This window comes from Syngnathus typhle, linkage group LG13 (assembly GCF_033458585.1).
Source record: "Syngnathus typhle isolate RoL2023-S1 ecotype Sweden linkage group LG13, RoL_Styp_1.0, whole genome shotgun sequence".
Classification (NCBI taxonomy): domain Eukaryota; kingdom Metazoa; phylum Chordata; class Actinopteri; order Syngnathiformes; family Syngnathidae; genus Syngnathus; species Syngnathus typhle.
In genome coordinates, this window is record NC_083750.1 from 20,001 (window position 1) to 35,000 (window position 15,000).

Sequence of the window (15,000 nt, forward strand, 5' to 3'; positions counted from 1 at the left end):
GGCGGGCTGGGAGTCTAATCTTTCTCCTGGCCGAGAAAAGAGCACTTTCCCCCGGACACCAAACCAGCCAACGTCCCCCTCCTGAGTGGACAAAAAAAATCCACTCCTGGTACCTAAAATTTTCTCCAGCGGCGGGCTTGGGACGAAAATCAATCTTCCTCCCGAAATTAAACCACTATTGGCGGACGCCAGCCCCAAGCGCCAGCCCCGACCGCCACCCCCGCCGACCGCCACAAGGCGACCGCCACAAGGCGACCGCCACAAGGCGACCGCCACAAGGCGACCGCCACAAGGCGACCGCCACTGGCCCCAAGCGCCAGCCCCGACCGCCACCCCCCGACCGCCACAAGGCGACCGCCACAAGGCGACCGCCACAAGGCGACCGCCACAAGGCGACCGCCACAAGGCGACCGCCACAAGGCGACCGCCACTGGCCCCAAGCGCCAGCCCCGACCGCCACCCCCCGACCGCCACAAGGCGACCGCCACAAGGCGACCGCCACCGGCCCCAAGCGCCAGCCCCGACCGCCACCCCCCGACCGCCACAAGGCGACCGCCACAAGGCGACCGCCACAAGGCGACCGCCACAAGGCGACCGCCACAAGGCGACCGCCACCGGCCCCAAGCGCCAGCCCCGACCGCCACCCCCCGACCGCCACAAGGCGACCGCCACAAGGCGACCGCCACAAGGCGACCGCCACAAGGCGACCGCCACAAGGCGACCGCCACTGGCCCCAAGCGCCAGCCCCGACCGCCACCCCCCGACCGCCACAAGGCGACCGCCACAAGGCGACCGCCACAAGGCGACCGCCACAAGGCGACCGCCACAAGGCGACCGCCACAAGGCGACCGCCACTGGCCCCAAGCGCCAGCCCCGACCGCCACCCCCCGACCGCCACAAGGCGACCGCCACAAGGCGACCGCCACCGGCCCCAAGCGCCAGCCCCGACCGCCACCCCCCGACCGCCACAAGGCGACCGCCACAAGGCGTTAGTGGCCGCGCCCGGTACTTTACTGGACCCTATTTGGCCCGCGGACCGGCCGGCGTCGCTTCCTTGAATGCTTAGCCGCCTTTCGAGCTGCCATGCCGGGCTTGAGTTAGTGGTTTGCGCCCGGTACTCTACGTTAAAAGTCAGGCGGAACGGCTCTGAAGCTCCAGACGGTGCTTCCTTGAATGCTTAGCCGCCTTTCGAGCTGCCATGCCGGGCTTGAGTTAGTGGTTTGCGCCCGGTACTCTACGTTAAAAGTCAGGCGGAACGGCTCTGAAGCTCCAGACGGTGCTTCCTTGAATGCTTAGCCGCCTTTCGAGCTGCCATGCCGGGCTTGAGTTAGTGGTTTGCGCCCGGTACTCTACGTTAAAAGTCAGGCGGAACGGCTCTGAAGCTCCAGACGGTGCTTCCTTGAATGCTTAGCCGCCTTTCGAGCTGCCATGCCGGGCTTGAGTTAGTGGTTTGCGCCCGGTACTCTACGTTAAAAGTCAGGCGGAACGGCTCTGAAGCTCCAGACGGTGCTTCCTTGAATGCTTAGCCGCCTTTCGAGCTGCCATGCCGGGCTTGAGTTAGTGGTTTGCGCCCGGTACTCTACGTTAAAAGTCAGGCGGAACGGCTCTGAAGCTCCAGACGGTGCTTCCTTGAATGCTTAGCCGCCTTTCGAGCTGCCATGCCGGGCTTGAGTTAGTGGTTTGCGCCCGGTACTCTACGTTAAAAGTCAGGCGGAACGGCTCTGAAGCTCCAGACGGTGCTTCCTTGAATGCTTAGCCGCCTTTCGAGCTGCCATGCCGGGCTTGAGTTAGTGGTTTGCGCCCGGTACTCTACGTTAAAAGTCAGGCGGAACGGCTCTGAAGCTCCAGACGGTGCTTCCTTGAATGCTTAGCCGCCTTTCGAGCTGCCATGCCGGGCTTGAGTTAGTGGTTTGCGCCCGGTACTCTACGTTAAAAGTCAGGCGGAACGGCTCTGAAGCTCCAGACGGTGCTTCCTTGAATGCTTAGCCGCCTTTCGAGCTGCCATGCCGGGCTTGAGTTAGTGGTTTGCGCCCGGTACTCTACGTTAAAAGTCAGGCGGAACGGCTCTGAAGCTCCAGACGGTGCTTCCTTGAATGCTTAGCCGCCTTTCGAGCTGCCATGCCGGGCTTGAGTTAGTGGTTTGCGCCCGGTACTCTACGTTAAAAGTCAGGCGGAACGGCTCTGAAGCTCCAGACGGTGCTTCCTTGAATGCTTAGCCGCCTTTCGAGCTGCCATGCCGGGCTTGAGTTAGTGGTTTGCGCCCGGTACTCTACGTTAAAAGTCAGGCGGAACGGCTCTGAAGCTCCAGACGGTGCTTCCTTGAATGCTTAGCCGCCTTTCGAGCTGCCATGCCGGGCTTGAGTTAGTGGTTTGCGCCCGGTACTCTACGTTAAAAGTCAGGCGGAACGGCTCTGAAGCTCCAGACGGTGCTTCCTTGAATGCTTAGCCGCCTTTCGAGCTGCCATGCCGGGCTTGAGTTAGTGGTTTGCGCCCGGTACTCTACGTTAAAAGTCAGGCGGAACGGCTCTGAAGCTCCAGACGGTGCTTCCTTGAATGCTTAGCCGCCTTTCGAGCTGCCATGCCGGGCTTGAGTTAGTGGTTTGCGCCCGGTACTCTACGTTAAAAGTCAGGCGGAACGGCTCTGAAGCTCCAGACGGTGCTTCCTTGAATGCTTAGCCGCCTTTCGAGCTGCCATGCCGGGCTTGAGTTAGTGGTTTGCGCCCGGTACTCTACGTTAAAAGTCAGGCGGAACGGCTCTGAAGCTCCAGACGGTGCTTCCTTGAATGCTTAGCCGCCTTTCGAGCTGCCATGCCGGGCTTGAGTTAGTGGTTTGCGCCCGGTACTCTACGTTAAAAGTCAGGCGGAACGGCTCTGAAGCTCCAGACGGTGCTTCCTTGAATGCTTAGCCGCCTTTCGAGCTGCCATGCCGGGCTTGAGTTAGTGGTTTGCGCCCGGTACTCTACGTTAAAAGTCAGGCGGAACGGCTCTGAAGCTCCAGACGGTGCTTCCTTGAATGCTTAGCCGCCTTTCGAGCTGCCATGCCGGGCTTGAGTTAGTGGTTTGCGCCCGGTACTCTACGTTAAAAGTCAGGCGGAACGGCTCTGAAGCTCCAGACGGTGCTTCCTTGAATGCTTAGCCGCCTTTCGGCTTAGCCGCCTTTCGAGCTGCCATGCCGGGCTTGAGTTAGTGGTTTGCGCCCGGTACTCTACGTTAAAAGTCAGGCGGAACGGCTCTGAAGCTCCAGACGGTGCTTCCTTGAATGCTTAGCCGCCTTTCGAGCTGCCATGCCGGGCTTGAGTTAGTGGTTTGCGCCCGGTACTCTACGTTAAAAGTCAGGCGGAACGGCTCTGAAGCTCCAGACGGTGCTTCCTTGAATGCTTAGCCGCCTTTCGAGCTGCCATGCCGGGCTTGAGTTAGTGGTTTGCGCCCGGTACTCTACGTTAAAAGTCAGGCGGAACGGCTTGAAGCTCCAGACGGTGCTTCCTTGAATGCTTAGCCGCCTTTCGAGCTCTCCTGCCCGGCGTGGGTTTCGCGTCCGCGCCCGGTACATTATGGAAGCCAAAAAAAAAAAAAATTCTAAGTGCGAGTGGGACCGGCCTGGGGGGCTTCCTTGAAAGCCCATCCGCCCTCCGAGCTCTCCCACCGGTCGTGGGTTGGCGTCCGCCACTGCTCAAAGCGAACTTCAAATTATCTGCTTAATAATGTGGAACACCATTCTTAAGTAGTTTTTCCTTAATTTGGGCTCAACTGGCCGGTAATGATCCCCGGTGTCTGAGATTGATCTCAGTGATCCAAAGAGCCCTGACACGTAATACCATCCATGAGTTTAATTGAAAAACAAAAAATGTAATCTTTATGACACATAAATACAATTTGCATAATAATTTGGAACACAGTGTAGACTTCCAGCGGACCGCGCGCGGCTCGGCTGACGGCGCAGCGCGATCTGGTACCGCTGCGCGGGACGAAACACGCCCCGTGCAGAGTTCCAGGCGGCCGGGAAGACATTTAAGCGCTGCCGCTGCAGCTGCGGCGGGGATTTGCCGTCCTCCGGTGGACACGACGAGTAAATACACCAGCAATCGCACTTACACCGTGTTCCAAATTATTATGCAAGTGACATTTATCTCAGATTTTCCTAAATAGTCGATGCAAAATGAGTCAGCATAATTTTCAAGTCATCAACCATTATTTTGATGAATTCTAATTTTATTGAACAAACCTCCGAATGATCACAGAATTTTTAAAAAATAAAAAACTTAAAATGCACTGTTCCACATTATTACGCACAACAGAGTTTTATAACATTTTATAGGTTTTTATGAACTGAAATGCCCATCTTAAGAATTTACAGCATTAGGAGGTCATATTTACTGAAATCAAAAGCTATTTCAAAGAAAAGACAAACAAGTTACATTTTAACATAGGACCCTTTATTTCAATAAAAAACAAAGTTACATTTTAACATAGGACCCTTTGTTCAACAGCAGCTTCACGATTCTTCCATCCACTGAACTTGTGAGTTTTTGTACAGTTTCTGGTTGAATTTCTTGGCAGGATCTAAGAATAGCCTGCCAGAGCTGCTCTTTGGAATTGAACTGCCTCCCACCTTCGTAGATTTTCTGCTTGACGATGCTCCACAAGTTTTCAATAGGATTGAGGTCAGGGGAGCATGGGGGCCACACCATCAGTTTCTCTCCCTTTATTCCCATAGATGCCAAAGACGTTGACGTATTTCTTGCAGCATGAGACGGTGCATTGTCATGCATGAAGATGATCTTTTGACGGAAAGCACGGTTCTTCCTGTTGTACCATGGACAGAAGTGTTGAGTCAGAAATTCCACGTAGTTAACAGACGTAATTTTGACGCCTTCAGGGACCCTAAAGGGGCCAAGCAGCTCTCTCCCCATGATTCCGGCCCAAAACATCACTCCGCCACCTCCCTGCTGACGCCGCAGCCTTGTTGGGCTATCGTGGCCGTCCACCAACCATCCACGACTCCATCCATCTGTAAAGTCAAGTCAAATCAAGTTTATTTGTATAGCCCTAAATCACAAGCAGTCTCAAAGGGCTTCACATTGACAGAAATTGACAATTATTCTCAAAGCATCCCCTGAGCTCTCAAAAGTGCAAGGAAAAACTTAAAAAACCCTACCTGGCCCATCCAAGGTGGCACGGCACTCGTCGGTGAACAGGACTGTCTGAAAATTTGTCTTCATGTAAGTCTGGGCCCACTGCAGCCGTTTCTGCTTGTTCGCGTTGTTCAGGGGTGGCCGAATGGAGGGTTTCCGCACAACTGCAAGCCTCTGGAGGATCCTGCACCTCGTCGTTCGTGGGACTTCACTGGCACCAGCAGCGTCGAATATTTGTTTGCTCGTCTTTAGTGGCATGCTTGCAGCCGCCCTCTTGATTCGATTTGTTTGTCTTGCAGAAACCTTCCTTGTCGTGCCTTTGTCTGCACGAACGCGCGTTTGCTCCGAATCAGCGACGAATTTCTTCAAAGTTCGATGGTCGCGCTTAAGCTTTCGTGCAATATCGAATGTCTGCATACCTTGTCCAAGGCATCGAACGATTTCACGCTTCTCGACAGCAGAGAGATCCTTTTTCCTCCCCATGGTTGAACGAAATGGCCGAACGCTTAAAAACGCGGAACTTAAATAGACTTGTTAATTACTACAATTGCGCTCACCTGGCAGACTACCATGGACTGTACCATGACTGAGGGTGATTTCAGTACTTGAAAAACAAAAAATGTAATCTTTATGACACTTAAATACATTTTGCATAATAATTTGGAACACGGGACCGTGTTCCAAATTATTATGCAAAGGATATTTATCTCAGATTTTCCTAAATAGCTTCCTTGAAATGTTACCCGGCTTTTGAGCTCTCCTGCCGGGCGTGGGTTTGCGTCAGCGCCCGGTAACATTATGGAAGCTAAAGAAAGAAAAAAGAAACAAATCTAAGTGCGATTGCTGGTGTCTAAATACATTTTGCATAATAATTTGGAACACGGGACCGTGTTCCAAATTATTATGCAAGTGATATTTATCTCAGATTTTCCTAAATAGCTTTACTCGTCGTGCCGACCGGAGGGAGGCCACTCCCCGCCGCAGCTGAACAGTCATCCCGCCTAGTGGAGGTCTGCGCAGGGGGGGTCTTCCTTGAAATGTTACCCGGCTTTTGAGCTCTCCTGTCCGGCGTGGGTTTGCGTCAGCGGCCGGTGTCATTTACTCGTCGTGCCGACCGGAGGGAGGCACTCCCCGCCACAGCTGAACAGTCATCCCGGCCTAGTGGAGGTCTGCGCAGGGGGGGTCTTCCTTGAAATGTTACCCGGCTTTTGAGCTCTCCTGTCCGGCGTGGGTTTGCGTCAGCGGCCGGTGTCATTTACTCGTCGTGCCGACCGGAGGGAGGCCACTCCCCGCCACAGCTGAACAGTCATCCCGGCCTAGTGGAGGTCTGCGCAGGGGGGGTCTTCCTGAAATGTTACCCGCTTTTGAGCTCTCCTGTCGGCGTGGGTTTGCGTCAGCGGCCGGTGTCATTTACTCGTCGTGCCGACCGGAGGGAGGCCACTCCCCGCCACAGCTGAACAGTCATCCCGGCCTAGTGGAGGTCTGCGCAGGGGGGGTCTTCCTTGAAATGTTACCCGGCTTTTGAGCTCTCCTGTCCGGCGTGGGTTTGCGTCAGCGGCCGGTGTCATTTACTCGTCGTGCCGACCGGAGGGAGGCCACTCCCCGCCACAGCTGAACAGTCATCCCGGCCTAGTGGAGGTCTGCGCAGGGGGGGTCTTCCTTGAAATGTTACCCGGCTTTTGAGCTCTCCTGTCCGGCGTGGGTTTGCGTCAGCGGCCGGTGTCATTTACTCGTCGTGCCGACCGGAGGGAGGCCACTCCCCGCCACAGCTGAACAGTCATCCCGGCCTAGTGGAGGTCTGCGCAGGGGGGGTCTTCCTTGAAATGTTACCCGCTTTTGAGCTCTCCTGTCCGGCGTGGGTTTGCGTCAGCGGCCGGTGTCATTTACTCGTCGTGCCGACCGGAGGGAGGCCACTCCCCGCCACAGCTGAACAGTCATCCCGGCCTAGTGGAGGTCTGCGCAGGGGGGTCTTCCTTGAAATGTTACCCGGCTTTTGAGCTCTCCTGTCCGGCGTGGGTTTGCGTCAGCGGCCGGTGTCATTTACTCGTCGTGCCGACCGGAGGGAGGCCACTCCCGCCACAGCTGAACAGTCATCCCGGCCTAGTGGAGGTCTGCGCAGGGGGGTCTTCCTTGAAATGTTACCCGGCTTTTGAGCTCTCCTGTCCGGCGTGGGTTTTGCGTCAGCGGCCGGTGTCATTTACTCGTCGTGTCCACCGGAGGGAGGCCACTCCCCGCCGCAGCTGCAGCGGCAGCTTTGAAACGTCATCCCGGCCCCCTGGAACTGTGCGCGGGGGGGCGATGCGTCCCGTGCGAGGTACCAGGTCGCGCTGCGCCGTCTGCCTGGCCGCTTTGGGCCCGCTGGAAGTCTATTAAAGCTCCGCGATCTCCGCCTCGGTGCTTAAAAAGCGTCCATCCGCTCTCCTGGAGCTTCTTTCGGTCATCTCGTCCGCGTGCACGGCCTGCCGGTGGCACCGGCTGGAGCTCCGCAAAAGCTCCATTTCTGTAAAAATGCTTAGCCGCGTCCCTGGAAGCCCAATCGGGCGTAGAAAGTGAGGGGGAAGGCCCCCAAAGCACCGGCTGGAAGTCCCAAAAAAGCTCCATGATTGGTCAATAATGCTTAGCCGCCTCCCTGGAAGCCTAATCGGGCATAAAAAGCTAGGCGGAACGGCCCCAAAGCTCCACACGGAAGTCCCAAAAAAGCTCCATGATTGGTCAATAATGCTTAGCCGCCTCCCTGGAAGCCTAATCGGGCATAAAAAGCTAGGCGGAACGGCCCCAAAGCTCCACACGGAAGTCCCAAAAAAGCTCCATGATTGGTCAATAATGCTTAGCCGCCTCCCTGGAAGCCTAATCGGGCATAAAAAGCTAGGCGGAACGGCCCCAAAGCTCCACACGGAAGTCCCAAAAAAGCTCCATGATTGGTCAATAATGCTTAGCCGCCTCCCTGGAAGCCTAATCGGGCATAAAAGCTAGGCGGAACGGCCCCAAAGCTCCACACGGAAGTCCCAAAAAAGCTCCATGATTGGTCAATAATGCTTAGCCGCCTCCCTGGAAGCCTAATCGGGCATAAAAAGCTAGGCGGAACGGCCCCAAAGCTCCACACGGAAGTCCCAAAAAAGCTCCATGATTGGTCAATAATGCTTAGCCGCCTCCTGGAAGCCTAATCGGGCATAAAAAGCTAGGCGGAACGGCCCCAAAGCTCCACACGGAAGTCCAAAAAAGCTCCATGATGGTCAATAATGCTTAGCCGCCTCCCTGGAAGCCTAATCGGGCATAAAAAGCTAGGCGGAACGGCCCCAAAGCTCCACACGGAAGTCCCAAAAAAGCTCCATGATTGGTCAATAATGCTTAGCCGCCTCCCTGGAAGCCTAATCGGGCATAAAAAGCTAGGCGGAACGGCCCCAAAGCTCCACACGGAAGTCCCAAAAAAGCTCCATGATTGGTCAATAATGCTTAGCCGCCTCCCTGGAAGCCTAATCGGGCATAAAAAGCTAGGCGGAACGGCCCCAAAGCTCCACACGGAAGTCCCAAAAAAGCTCCAATGATTGGTCAATAATGCTTAGCCGCCTCCCTGGAAGCCTAATCGGGCATAAAAAGTTAGGCGGAACGGCTCCAAAGCTCCACACGGAAGTCCCAAAAAAGCTCCATGATTGGTCAATAATGCTTAGCCGCCTCCTGGAAGCCTAATCGGGCATAAAAAGCTAGGCGGAACGGCCCCAAAGCTCCACACGGAAGTCCCAAAAAAGCTCCATGATTGGTCAATAATGCTTAGCCGCCTCCCTGGAAGCCTAATCGGGCATAAAAAGCTAGGCGGAACGGCCCCAAAGCTCCACACGGAAGTCCCAAAAAAGCTCCATGATTGGTCAATAATGCTTAGCCGCCTCCCTGGAAGCCTAATCTGGCATAAAAAGCTAGGCGGAACGGCCCCAAAGCTCCACACGGAAGTCCCAAAAAAGCTCCATGATTGGTCAATAATGCTTAGCCGCCTCCCTAGGAAGCCTAATCGGGCATAAAAAGCTAGGCGGAACGGCCCCAAAGCTCCACACGGAAGTCCCAAAAAAGCTCCATGATTGGTCAATAATGCTTAGCCGCCTCCCTGGAAGCCTAATCGGGCATAAAAAGCTAGGCGGAACGGCCCCAAAGCTCCACACGGAAGTCCCAAAAAAGCTCCATGATTGGTCAATAATGCTTAGCCGCCTCCCTGGAAGCCTAATCGGGCATAAAAAGCTAGGCGGAACGGCCCCAAAGCTCCACACGGAAGTCCCAAAAAAGCTCCATGATTGGTCAATAATGCTTAGCCGCCTCCCTGGAAGCCTAATCGGGCATAAAAAGCTAGGCGGAACGGCCCCAAAGCTCCACACGGAAGTCCCAAAAAAGCTCCATGATTGGTCAATAATGCTTAGCCGCCTCCCTGGAAGCCTAATCGGGCATAAAAAGCTAGGCGGAACGGCCCCAAAGCTCCACACGGAAGTCCCAAAAAAGCTCCATGATTGGTCAATAATGCTTAGCCGCCTCCCTGGAAGCCTAATCGGGCATAAAAAGCTAGGCGGAACGGCCCCAAAGCTCCACACGGAAGTCCCAAAAAAGCTCCATGATTGGTCAATAATGCTTAGCCGCCTCCCTGGAAGCCTAATCGGGCATAAAAAGTTAGGCGGAACGGCTCCAAAGCTCCACACGGAAGTCCCAAAAAAGCTCCATGATTGGTCAATAATGCTTAGCCGCCTCCCTGGAAGCCTAATCGGGCATAAAAAGTTAGGCGGAACGGCCCCAAAGCTCCACACGGAAGTCCCAAAAAAGCTCCATGATTGGTCAATAATGCTTAGCCGCCTCCCTGGAAGCCTAATCGGGCATAAAAAGTTAGGCGGAACGGCCCCAAAGCTCCACACGGAAGTCCGAAAAAAGCTCCATGATTGGTCAATAATGCTTAGCCGCCTCCCTGGAAGCCTAATCGGGCATAAAAAGTTAGGCGGAACGGCCCCAAAGCTCCACACGGAAGTCCGAAAAAAGCTCAAAAATTTTCTAAGTGCCAACGGCTCATTCGCCGTAATGTGTCCGCTCCGCGCTGGTTCCCCGGTCGGCCGCGAATAGCGCAAAATCAGCCTCACGGAAGTTCGAAAAAAGCTCAAAAATTTTCTAAGTGCCAACGGCTCATTCGCCGTAATGTGTCCGCTCCGCGCTGGTTCCCCGGTCGGCCGCGAATAGCGCAAAATCAGCCTCACGGAAGTTCGAAAAAAGCTCAAAAATTTTCTAAGTGCCAACGGCTCATTCGCCGTAATGTGTCCGCTCCGCGCTGGTTCCCCGGTCGGCCGCGAATAGCGCAAAAATCAGCCTAAGTGCAGTACCAACCTTGGCGTGTTGGTGCGCCAGAGTACGATGAGTTGGTCCCCCTAGTCACTGTACTCATTACCTTTACCCCCTAATCGCAAAATATAGTCAGAACGTATATGCAGAAGACTATTTTTTTCTTTTTTAAAATTTTCTAAGTGCCAGCGGATGCTGGCACACGAACTGTCCGAGCTACGACGGTTCTCCGGTCGGACAGCGAGGGTGAAAAAGCGGTCCTAAAATCACCGAGGGCTGCCGCACAAGTTGTCCGAGTGGCGACGGTTCCCCGGTCGGCCACGAATGTCGAAAATTCGGCCTCTCCACCACGGAGGTCGGTGAGAATTTCAGAATATTTTCTAAGTGCCAACGGCTCTTGCGCCGTAAAGTGTCCGCTTTGCCTGGTTCCCTAAATCAGCCTCTCCTTCTGGAGCTCGCCTAAGTGCCAACGGCTCTTGCGCCGTAATGTGTCCGCTTTGTCTGGTTCCCTCGATCGGCCACAAACGGCGAAAAATCAGCCTCTCCTTCTGGAGCTCGTGCCAACTTTGGCGAATATTTTCTAAGTGCCAACGGCTCTTGCGCCGTAAAGTGTCCGCTTTGCCTGGTTCCCTCGGTCGGCCACAAACGGCGAAAAATCAGCCTCTCCTTCTGGAGCTCGTGCCAACTTTGGCGAATATTTTCTAAGTGCCAACGGCTCTTGCGCCGTAAAGTGTCCGCTTTGCCTGGTTCCCTCGGTCGGCCACAAATAGCGAAAAATCAGCCTCTCCTTCTGGAGCTCGTGCCAACTTTGGCGAATATTTTCTAAGTGCCAACGGCTCTTGCGCCGTAATGTGTCCGCTTTGCCTGGTTCCCTCGGTCGGCCACAAATAGCGAAAAAATCAGCCTCTCCTTCTGGAGCTCGCCTAAGTGCCAACGGCTCTTGCGCCGTAATGTGTCCGCTTTGCCTGGTTCCCTCGGTCGGCCACAAACGGCGAAAAATCAGCCTCTCATTCTGGAGCTCGTGCCAACTTTGGCGAATATTTTCTAAGTGCCAACGGCTCTTGCGCCGTAATGTGTCCGCTTTGCCTGGTTCCCTCGGTCGGCCACGAACGGCGAAAAATCAGCCTCTCCTTCTGGAGCTCGCCTAAGTGCCAACGGCTCTTGCGCCGTAATGTGTCCGCTTTGCCTGGTTCCCTCGGTCGGCCACAAACGGCGAAAAATCAGCCTCTCCTTCTGGAGCTCGCCTAAGTGCCAACGGCTCTTGCGCCGTAATGTGTCCGCTTTGCCTGGTTCCCTCGGTCGGCCACAAATAGCGAAAAACCAGCCTCTCCTTCTGGAGCTCGCCTAAGTGCCAACGGCTCTTGCGCCGTAATGTGTCCGCTTTGCCTGGTTCCCTCGGTCGGCCACAAACGGCGAAAAATCAGCCTCTCCTTCTGGAGCTCGCCTAAGTGCCAACGGCTCTTGCGCCGTAATGTGTCCGCTTTGCCTGGTTCCCTCGGTCGGCCACAAATAGCGAAAAACCAGCCTCTCCTTCTGGAGCTCGCCTAAGTGCCAACGGCTCTTGCGCCGTAATGTGTCCGCTTTGCCTGGTTCCCTCGGTCGGCCACAAACGGCGAAAAATCAGCCTCTCCTTCTGGAGCTCGCGCCAACTTTGTCAAAAAATTTCTAAGTGCCAACGGCTCTTGCGCCGTAAAGTGTCCGCTTTGCCTGGTTCCCTCGGTCGGCCACAAATAGCGAAAAATCAGCCTCTCCTTCTGGAGCTCGTGCCAACTTTGGCGAATATTTTCTAAGTGCCAACGGCTCTTGCGCCGTAATGTGTCCGCTTTGCCTGGTTCCCTCGGTCGGCCACAAATAGCGAAAAATCAGCCTCTCCTTCTGGAGCTCGCCTAAGTGCCAACGGCTCTTGCGCCGTAAAGTGTCCGCTTTGTCTGGTTCCCTCGGTCGGCCACAAACGGCGAAAAATCAGCCTCTCCTTCTGGAGCTCGTGCCAACTTTGGCGAATATTTTCTAAGTGCCAACGGCTCTTGCGCCGTAAAGTGTCCGCTTTGTCTGGTTCCCTCGGTCGGCCACAAATAGCGAAAAATCAGCCTCTCCTTCTGGAGCTCGCGCAAGTGCCAACGGGCTCTTGCGCCGTAAAGTGTCCGCTTTGTCTGGTTCCCTCGGTCGGCCACAAATAGCGAAAAATCAGCCTCTCCTTCTGGAGCTCGTGCCAACTTTGGCGAATATTTTCTAAGTGCCAACGGCTCTTGCGCCGTAATGTGTCCGCTTTGTCTGGTTCCCTCGGTCGGCCACAAATAGCGAAAAATCAGCCTCTCCTTCTGGAGCTCGTGCCAACTTTGGCGAATATTTTCTAAGTGCCAACGGCTCTTGCGCCGTAAAGTGTCCGCTTTGCCTGGTTCCCTCGGTCGGCCACAAATAGCGAAAAATCAGCCTCTCCTTCTGGAGCTCGCGCCAACTTTGTCAAAAAATTTCTAAGTGCCAACGGCTCTTGCGCCGTAAAGTGTCCGCTTTGCCTGGTTCCCTCGGTCGGCCACAAATAGCGAAAAATCAGCCTCTCCTTCTGGAGCTCGCGCCAACTTTGTCAAAAAATTTCTAAGTGCCAACGGCTCTTGCGCCGTAAAGTGTCCGCTTTGCCTGGTTCCCTCGGTCGGCCACAAATAGCGAAAAATCAGCCTCTCCTTCTGGAGCTCGCGCCAACTTTGTCGAAAAATTTCTAAGTGCCAACGGCTCTTGCGCCGTAAAGTGTCCGCTTTGTCTGGTTCCCTCGGTCGGCCGCAAATAGCGAAAAATCAGCCTCTCGCCCGTCAGGTACCAGGCGTTGGGGTACCAGGGGTAAGTGCAGTACCAGCTTTGGTCTGTTGGTGCGCCAGAGTACGATGAGTTGGTCCCCCTAGTCACTGTACTCATTACCTTTACCCCCAAATCGCAAAATATAGTCAGAACGAGTGTGGGGAACACAAGTTTTGGCCCCGAGAACCAGGCGGCTGGTGTCTCTAGCGATGTGTTCCCCCCCAAAAAGTGTTCACATGCTCGGACAGCGAACCTAGGAGCTACCGCAAAGCACTCTGGAAGTGCAAGAGCGAAAAATTTTCTAAGTACAAAAACTCTCGAAAATTTTCAAAGTGTCACAGTGCTCGAAAATTTTCAAAGTGCTACATGCTTTCCATCCAAGGAAGGAATAGTGGAGGACCGGCCGCCTCCTTAAACACAAGCCGGCGGAACGACGGGGAGGACCGGCCGCCTCCTTAAACACAGGCCGGTGGAACGTTTGGCAGAATTCTTCTCGTGGAGGACCGGCCGCCTCCTTAAACACAAGCCGGCGGAACGACGGGGAGGACCGGCCGCCTCCTTAAACACAGGCCGGTGGAACGTTTGGCAGAATTCTTCTCGTGGAGGACCGGCCGCCTCCTTAAACACAGGCCGGTGGGAACGGTTGGCAGAATTGCGTGACGGCCGCCTGCTCCCGGCGTCCGCACGTGAACGAACACCCCCTCCCGGGGACGGCCGTCTGCTCCCGACCGCCGTCCTTCACCCCCTCACCTTCCGGACCCCCGTCTGCTCCCGGCGGGCCTCCGAGTACCCCCACCTTCTCCCGAACTGACCGACAGGCAATGAGACCCGCCTTGGTAGGGCCCCCACCGGCCCCGGCTCGCGCCGGCGTTGGGTGGACGGTTCCTCCCCACTTGCGGGTCGCTCTCCACGGAGGACCGGTCGCCTCACTAAACATAGGCCGGGCGAAAATCTGCGAATGTTATACATCCAAGGAGGGAGGACCGGCCGCCTCCTTAAACCACCGGCCGGGCGAAAATCTGCGAATGTTATACATCCAAGGAGGGAGGACCGGCCGCCTCCTTAAACCACCGGCCGGGCGAAAATATGCGAATGTTATACATCCAAGGAGGGAGGACCGGTCGCCTCACTAAACATAGGCCGGGCGAAAATCTGCGAATGTTATACATCCAAGGAGGGAGGACCGGCCGCCTCCTTAAACCACCGGCCGGGCGAAAATCTGCGAATGTTATACATCCAAGAAAGGAAGGAAGGAGGGAACCGGCCGCCTCCTTAAACACAGGCCGGGCGAAAATCTGCGAATCTTATCCATCCAAGGACGGAGGACCGGCCGCCTCCTTAAACACAGGCCGGTAGGAACGGTTGGCAGAATCGCGTGACGGCCGCCTGCTCCCGGCGTCCGCACGTGAACGAACACCCCCTCCCGGGGACGGCCGTCTGCTCCCGGCCGCCGTCCTTCACCCCCCTCAGCTTCCGGACCCCCGTCTGCTCCCGGCGGGCCTCCGAGTACCCTCCCCTTCTCCCGAACTGACCGACTGGCACTCATGACCCGCCTTGGTAGGGCCCCCACCGGCCCCGGCTCGCGCCGGCGTTGGGTGGACGGTTCCTCCCCACTTGCGGGTCGCACTCTAGCGCCTCGGCCGCCGCGAGAGCGTGCGCTACGCGCCGCCCCCGCAGGCCTTGGCGCGACCGAACGGCAGCGAGACCGAGACGCCCCGAATCACCCACCTAGAGGAAATCAACGGAGGCCGAGCGCGCGATCCGATTGCGGCACGCC